Source organism: Mobula birostris, chromosome 5, assembly GCF_030028105.1.
Source record: "Mobula birostris isolate sMobBir1 chromosome 5, sMobBir1.hap1, whole genome shotgun sequence".
NCBI classification, from domain to species: domain Eukaryota; kingdom Metazoa; phylum Chordata; class Chondrichthyes; order Myliobatiformes; family Myliobatidae; genus Mobula; species Mobula birostris.
In genome coordinates this window covers 194,963,992-194,972,922 of record NC_092374.1, presented here as the reverse complement: position 1 = coordinate 194,972,922, position 8,931 = coordinate 194,963,992, and the positions used below count along the sequence as shown (strand labels likewise).

The following is an 8,931-nucleotide window of genomic DNA, read 5'->3' as shown; positions in this document are numbered from 1 at the left end:
AATGATCACTCCACGTTGTTCTATAAATCACGAAGTTTAATGGCTACTTACACTTAAATTGTAATGTTTTGCTTTCACTGGGAAATTGCATCATTCCTGGAAGACAGCAATAGCTAGAACCATCTTCCTGCAGCAAATCAAGGATTTTTCTGCAATCCCTTCCTGTCACATGCACCTCATTTGTGCTCCTACTCAGGTTTCTGCCATGTGGTTGGCCTGGTGATATTGTAAACAGCAGCTCTTTTCCTTCGTAATCGATTGTGCATTTTTGCATCATCAACCGAATTTCAGCTGTAATTATAAAGAGGTAGAATTGAGAATTGGCATGATGCATATATCAATCAATTTGATTTCCAATAAGTATATAGATTGGGCTATCGAATAATTAATTTATAACTGGGCAAAGCAGATCCTGCTGGTTTAAACTACATCTTCAATGAATAAACATTTGTCGGTTCTGTTCCTTTGGATAAATAAGCTTGTCTATTATTTATATATTATTTTATCATCTAATATGTATTAAAAGCCGGTTGCACCTGTCATAGCATTGCCTTCCTGATACATTAATATGTTCCAACTTGATGGCATGAATATTGATTTCTCCTTCCAGTAAAATAATTCCTCCCCTTCCCCTCTTCTTCTATTCCCCTCTCTAGCTTCTTCGTCTTCTCACCTGCCTATCACCTCCCCCTGGTGCCCCTCCTCCCATGGTCCACTCTCCTTTCCTATCAGATTTATTCCTCTCCCACCCTCCTGACTTCACCTATCACCTTTAGCTATCCTGCTTCCCCCACCATCTTTCTATTCTGGCAGTTCTCTCCTTCCTTTCCAGGGCTGAAGAAGTGTCTTAACTCAAAACATCAACTGAAAGTTCTTTTCCATGGATGTTGCCTGACCTGCTGGGTTCCTCCAGCATTTTGTGTGTGCTGCTTTGGATTTCCAGCATCTGCAGAATTTCTTGTGTATTTGTTTTTGTCTCTTATTGCAAACAGGGCTATCAGACAGCCTGGAAACTCCAAGTGTCTTGGTCAGTGTAAGTGTCAATGTGGAGATCTGAATACAGCAGGAGAAATAAAATAACCCGGATCCATTGGGAGGAATGTCAAAGATGAAACATTCATGTAACACTCTTGGCAATAACTTACATTGAGGGAATCATGTGATACATTAGACCATAAGATATAGGAGCAGAATTAGGCTATTTAAACCTTTTTTAGGGGGTTATTATTTATTTTTTCCTTTTTCATGAATTTTTTAGATATTTTTCTTTGTTTTACATTATTCATTTGTATCCCACGTGATTGGGAGTTTTATCATTTAAGTGTTAGCTGGCTTTTTAATCACTTATGTTAATTATAATAATGCATTCCCAATAACTTTGTACTGCTACCATGTTATGTTTAACATAGAACATAGACTAGTACAGCACAGTACAGGCCCTTCGGCCCAGAATGTTGTGCCGATCCTCAAACCCTGCCTCCCATATAAGCCCCCACCTTAGATTCCTCCATATACCTGTCTAGTAGTCTCTTAAACTTCACTAGTGTATCTGCCTCCACCACTGACTCAGGCAGTGCACTCCACGCACCAACCACTCTCTGAGTAAAAAACCTTCCTCTAATATCCCTCTTGAACTTCCCACCCCTTACCTTAAAGCCATGTCCTCTTGTATTGTATTGTTCTATTGGGGAAGAGGCGCTGGCTATCCACTCTATCTATTCCTCTTATTATCTTGTACACCTCTATCATGTCTCCTCTCATCCTCCTTCTCCCCAAAGAGTAAAGCCCTAGCTCCCTTAATCTCTGATCATAATGCATACTTTCTAAACCAGGCAGCATTCTGGTAAATCTCCTCCGTACCCTTTCCAATGTTTCCACATCCTTCCTATAGTGAGGCGACCAGAACTGGACACAGTACTCCAAGTGTGGTCTAACCAGAGTTTTATAGAGCTGCATCATTACATCATGACTCTTAAACTCTATCCCTCGACTTATGAAAGCTAACACCCCATAAGCTTTCTTAACTACCCTATCCACCTGTGAGGCAATTTTCAGGGATCTGTGGACATGTACCCCGAGATCCCTCTGCTCCTCCACACTACCAAGTATCCTGTCATTTACTTTGTACTCCGCCTTGGAGTGTGTCCTTCCAAAGTGTACCACCTCACACTTCTCCAGGTTGAACTCCATCTGCCACTTCTCAGCCCACTTCTGCATCCTATCAATGTCTCTCTGCAATCTTTGACAATCCTCTACACTATCTACAACACCACCAACCTTTGTGTCGTCTGCAAACTTGTCAACCCACCCTTCTACCCCAACATCCAGGTCGTTAATAAAAATCACGAAAAGTAGAGGTCCCAGAACAGATCCTTGTGGGACACCACTAGTCACAATCCTCCAATCTGAATGTACTCCCTCCACCACCACCCTCTGCCTTCTGCAGGCAAGCCAATTCTGAATCCAACTGGCCAAACTTCCCTGGATCTCATGCCTTCTAACTTTCTGAATAAGCCTACCGTGTGGAACCTTGTCAAATGCCTTACTAAAATCCATATAGATCACATCCACTGCACTACCCTCATCTATATGCCTGGTCACCTCCTCAAAGAACTCTATCAGGCTTGTTAGACACGATCTGCCCTTCACAAAGCCATGCTGACTGTCCCTGATCAGACCATGATTCTCTAAATGCCTATAGATCCCATCTCTAAGAATCTTTTCCAACAGCTTTCCCACCACAGACGTAAGGCTCACTGGTCTATTATTACCCGGACTATCCCTACTACCTTTTTTGAACAAGGGAACAACATTCGCCTCCCTCCAATCCTCCGGTTTTATTTTTATGAAACTAATAAAAAGATTGAAGAAGAAAGAAAGGAATTAGGCTATTTAACCCATCAAGTCTGCTCCACCATTTCAACCTGTGATCCATTATTCCTCTCAGCTCCAGTCTCCTGGCCTCCACAGCTGCCTATGGCAACAAATTCCACAGATTCACCACTCTCTAGCTAAAGAAATGCCTCCTCATCTCCGTTCTAAAAAGATGCCCCTCTATGCCCTCTAGAGGCTGTGTCCTCTGGTCTTAGACTCTCCCACCAGAGGAAACATCTTCTCCACATCCACTCTATTAAGGCCTTTCACCATTCGATAGGTGAATGCTCTATTACAGTATTAATACATTGTAGAAACTTAGAATTGTTGATGATAGGATACCACTGACCTCCAGCAATGAAAGGTTTTTTATTATGTTTAAGTTAAGACCATCTTGCTTAGAATGGCCCTTAACTATTCACAGCTAATAACAGCTAGGTTCATTCTGTGTTTCTCCTCTAACTTATGCAGACACAGAACGCGGCTACGTATACTTCAAGCTGTTTATGGTAGAAGCTCAGTAAACAACATTCAGATCTAGAGTGTTCCCAAAAGATATTCTTACCCGGATAAAACTATGATGTGGATAGATATAGAACATGCATAGCGTGTACGTGTCAGCTTTTAAAGGCAACTCTCCAGCTTTGATATTGTCTGGTGTTAATATTGGAGGTTATATCATGTGATTTCAGCTATTTTCCTAGATCAGGACTCCGTATGGTACCTCTGGCTAAAATTGCTTCTTCATTACAGACGCTCGGTATAAAATACTTTTCCTATACGATTTGAATTTGCCGTCCATTTTAACTGATGCCTGATAAGAGTTGAGGGGGAGAGTGAGGGTGATGCGAATGGGTAGCACAGTGCTTTACAGTACAGGTGAACCGGGTTCAGTACCCGCCACCACCTATCAGGAGTTTGTACCTTCTCCCCGTGACCGCCTGGGTTTTCTCCGGGTGCTCCAACTTCCACCCACGCTGGTTGGTTGGTTCATCGTTCATTGTAAATTTTCCACTGATTTGGTGAGGATTAATTAGGGGGAATGCTGGACGGCATGGCTCGAAGGGCTGGAAGAGCCTATTCCACACTGTATCTCAATAAAAAAATATTAACACCAACTTTGCCACATTCACTATAGAATTTTCTTTAGCAGAATGAGGTCACTAAGTTTAGTCACAAATAAATGACAGTTTGCTGTCTAGTGACAGAGTGAAACAAAATATAAACATCTTTGTAAAGTTGGCGCTAAGATACCCACATAAAATTCACCTTCAATAATTGAACAAATGATATGTTCTTAACAACACCTCAGAGCTGCAAACTAAATCAAAACAACTTGGCAATAATGCTGCTATACAGTACTCTGCATTCAATTATTATAATATCCAAAGAGAATATAGTAGCTCACCGCTAGAAAATGCACCGTAACTCAGCTGCATAAAGAAAATTGCTTTGGCAAATATCATTTTTGACTGCACAAGGTAAATGTATCTTGGAAATGAAATAGCCTTTAAGTACACAATTTGAATTCAACAAGCGAGCAATGGAAAAATCTGTGGTCTGTCGACTCATTTGAACATATCTTTGAGCACGCTAAAAAACGGTTTCAACCACTGAATGACAAATTTAGATTGGATGAGGTACTTGAGATGTTAATAATATGCAAACCGGGGTAGGAAAATGGTTCCAGTACAAAAAAAGGCACCAAAAAGTAATCAAAAAAAGTGCTGAACATCAACAAAATACTACACTATTTCAAGTTTATCATTGAGTATATGAGTTTTAATGTAGCCTCATGAAATGTTTGCTTGACCATATTTGGAATGTTTTATCCTGTTCTGAACTACACGGATTTGAAGAGCCTGCAGAAGTGCTTTACCGGAATGACTGCAGGATGGGAAAACTTAATTATGTGAATGGATTAGAGAAATCTCAGCAGCAACTTTTTGGATAAAGGATGTCGTGAGGATATCTGGTTGAAATGTCTAAAATCGCAGGTGTATCACCATTCCTTTTGGCAAAAAGACGAAGTACAAGAGGACATGAGAGAAGGTAATTGGGGAAGCAACTAAGAGGGACTCGTGGGAAATTTATTTTTCACAGGAATTTGTGGCACAAGGAAAAATTTGTGGGGCTGTGGGGAGAGAGCAGATAGGAGGATTGATCAGCAGTGCATGGAAACAGCTTGAACTTGATACCACAAATGTTTTCCTTCCTTGTAAGTATTCGGTGGTACTGTAAATTCTGTAGATGCAATGATCCCATTCCACTATTTCAAGTTCATCAAGAGAGAAAAAATACTACCCATGCTCCTGCATGTATCTCTCACCTATCACGTAAGATATTAAATGCAAAGTGTCTGCAAAGTGCATTATTAATTTCTTTCCACAAAATAACAAACTACGTAGACTACAAGGCCTAGTATGTGCCGTAGATTCTCCGCTTTCTCAGGAGGCTGAAGAAACTAGTCATGTGCCAACCACCCCTCACCAATTTTTATAGATGCACCATTGACACCATGCTGTCCAGGTTTATCATGGTTTGCTACGGCAACTGCTCTGGCCATGGAAGCAAGCAACTGCGGAGAGGTGTGGACACGGCTCAGCACATCCTGAAGATCAACCTCCTCCACGAACTCTGTCTTTATTTCTCGCTGCCTTCGAAGGATCAGCCAGCATAATCAAAGACCTCTACCAGCCTGAACATTCTCTCTTTTGCGCTCTCCCCCCCCCCCACCCCTAATCAGGCAGAAGATACAAAAAGCTGAAGACATGTTGAAAAAAGGATAGCTTGTACCTCGCTGCTGTAAGACTAGTGAACGCTGCCCTTGTACCATAAAGTGGATTCTTGCTCTCACAGTGTACCTCGTTAAACTGCATTTTCTCTGTAACTGTAACACTATACTGTATTCTGAATTTAAGAGATTGCTTTCCTTTTGTATTGCCTCAAAATACTGATGTAATGAAATGATCTGCCTGGACAAATCTTTTCACTGTCGCTCAGTACATCTGGCAACAATAGTCCAATTACCAATTATCCAAATGAGTATTGCCCCAATCACGAACCTAACAGATTTTAAATTGTATTCTGTGGACCTTATGTAGACAGCAGCCGAAAAGTACTTGGTTAGTACGGAACTTCCTGCAGACATAGCGGGCTATGGTCGTTTGGATACTTGGTTCTCTAATGAGACTGTTCGAATCATCTAGCTGAACTCGCCAGAACTCCCCAACGAGCCGTCGAACCTTGTCAATCACATCGTTCCCGTACGGAAGATGTATCATCCTCAATGCGCGCTGTCATCGGGACGTCTGCGGATGGAAGACACTGTCATCCAGCCCTTTGCAGACTGTGGATTTTCTAAGAGGATGTGGAGAAGCATACAGTGGTCAATGTCACGCTTCATTCCACACAGCGGTATAGCAAAGGACTCTCTGATCTACGGTGTTTCTTTTTCGGGACACACACCGACACAGGCATTAAGCGTTGTTTGAAGTTCGCCAGTTGGATGAGGCACTCTAGTCTGTCTGAAACCTGCTGGATTTCGAGAACGAGCTGTAAGGAAATGCTGGTGACTGGGCACACTTCAGACTGTAAGATTATATGTAGAGGTATGTACTGAACCAGAGCAAAACCTCTGTGGGGAACGATCACAGTCTAGAGTCCGTCCGCTACTGCACACGGAGCTGAGTATGCTGGGGAATCCACTTAAACTTGAAATCGTATATTTAAGTGGCAATCGTGCTGTGGTTTAAAATTAACACTAATGAATGTATTGACCACGAATACAAAAGTCTGAGCCTGGTTCGTCCCTTGTATAAATTGCTGTATATAAATAATAGTAGCGGACTTCGAATGCGTACACGTATCATTCAGATTCAGATTAGTTTAGTGTTATATACACAAGGGTGCAGTGAAATTCCCTGCTCGTGTGAAACTCACAGAATAACAGTAATCATAGTAACAATAAATACAACTGTAAATTACACGAGGAACGTAAAGCAGCAGAACGGCGAAAAGCTCGCGGAGCAAACTGATGATGTAGGGCAGGAATAAAAGCTTAAGTGACAATAACGAAAACCCGAGGGAATTAGAATCAAAAGTCTGAAAACGTGGCAGCACCACTGGAAAGGGGATGTCAACACGGTGACCGGTTCAGATGTCTGAAACGAGTCGGGACGAGGGTGGTCTTGAGTCTGAAGGTCGGGCTTCCAACTCCTGTATCTTCTCCCAGAAGGCAGAGAAAATAGGGAACCATGAAGGTGGACTGGATGAAAGGAAATGACGAAGGAAAGGAAAGGGAATGATGGACTGGGTAGTATTTAATTCTCTCCACGGACTCCGTCGGTCCAGCGCAGAACAGTTACCATGTCAGGCTGAGCTGCAACCCGCCAGGATATGTGGAAGGTCAGGAGAAACTTTGTGCAGTTGGGATGGATGCTCCTGAATTCAGACCTAACGACAATGATGACACACTGAAACAGTTCCAATTCCAGACTTTTGTAACGTGAAGTTTGCGATGGCCCCATGCACTTCATGCACTTGACTCTCTAGGCTGCAGTCTCTGCGCAACATTGACATTGTCTTCTTGTCCTGTCAGGAATGCCGGCTGAAAATTCGTTTCGGTGATCTTGAGACCGACGCACCAGGCAGAGACGAAGCCTTTACTTGGCACCACGGGTGGATGACGATCAGCCGCACCATGACAGAGCTGGGAAAAATCACTGGAGTAATGATGCGGGAGCAAAATCGGGTACATGGCACAAAATATTGAAGGTTCTACTGAGGCAAAAGTTTCAAAAGGAGTTATGGAACAGATTATTAGCACCTGTACAAGGCATTGCGACATGCAGAATGAAACATGGCCTTTTGGCCCAATCAACACACATCAAAGTTGCTGGTGAACGCAGCAGGCCAGGCAGCATCTCTAGGAAGAGGTACAGTCGACGTTTCGGGCCGAGACCCTTCGTTAGTCCTGACGAAGGGTCTCGGCCCGAAACGTCGACTGTACCTCTTCCTAGAGATGCTGCCTGTCCTGCTGCGTTCACCAGTAACTTTGATGTGTGATGCTTGAACTTCCAGCATCTGCAGAATTCCTCGTGTTTACTTTTCGTCCAATATCGCAATGCCGACCAAGATGCCCATATAAGCCAGTCCCTTCCATATACACGCCACTTTCTGTATGGAAACATTTGCCGCTCAGGTTCCTATTAAATCTCTTCCCTTTTACCTTAAACCTCTACCATCTAGTTCTTGATTCCCTAACCTGGGATAAAGATTGTATACATTCCCCTTATCTATGTTTCTCATGTTTCTATACATCTCCATAAAATCACCGCTCGGCCTCCTATGCTCCAAAAAATAAAGTTCCAGTTTGCCCACTGTCTTCATATAACTCAGGCCCAGCAACATCCTCATAAATATTTTTCTGCAATTCTTTCTAGATTAGTGGCATCTTCTCTGTAGCAGAGTGACCGAAACTAAACAGCATATTCCGACTGCCGCAGAATATCGCAATCGTGTGCCGATGTTGGAAATACACCGTAACATACACAGAATGCTGGAGAAATTCGGCGAGCCCTTATGCAGGGTACATCGGCTCTTTATTCCCCTCCAGTGAAGCTGCCTGGCCTGCTGAGTGTCTCGAGCAGTTTGTGTGGGCTACAGAATATCATACTTTCTTTTCTCAGTGCCCCGAATAATAAAAGCCTTCATCGCCGATCTGTCTACCTGCGACGCCATTTCATGCCCAATAAAGAACTAAAGCTCAAAGCAGCTGAAATTTTAAAAATCTATTGCTTTATTTCACAAAATATTTTCTCTATCAAGGCAAGCAATACAAAATGCCGTCGGGTACAAAATAATCCGGTGAAGGGAGGTTGCATTCCAAGTATAGCGAGTGAATGACTTTGTCATAAGTGTCAAAACAAAGCCGATATGTAGGTCATTGTACACCACATTGACGCAGATACCAAACAAAATATGTTTGTGGTTTCGAATCAAAGTCAAGCATATTCAGAGAAGGGCAGCGAGCTCAAGTCCTCTTTTAACTTAAAC

At 42.6% G+C, this 8,931-nt stretch overlaps 1 long non-coding RNA gene across 1 annotated transcript; it reads left to right on the top strand.

The window, feature by feature from the left end:
• Window positions 1-6,308: 6,308 nt before the first annotated feature.
• LOC140197421 (uncharacterized) lies at window positions 6,309-8,410 on the top strand. The gene is made up of 3 exons (XR_011885951.1): window positions 6,309-6,485; window positions 7,475-7,627; window positions 8,319-8,410. It is a non-coding gene; the product is annotated as an uncharacterized lncRNA (long non-coding RNA).
• The last annotated feature ends 521 nt before the right edge of the window (window positions 8,411-8,931 follow it).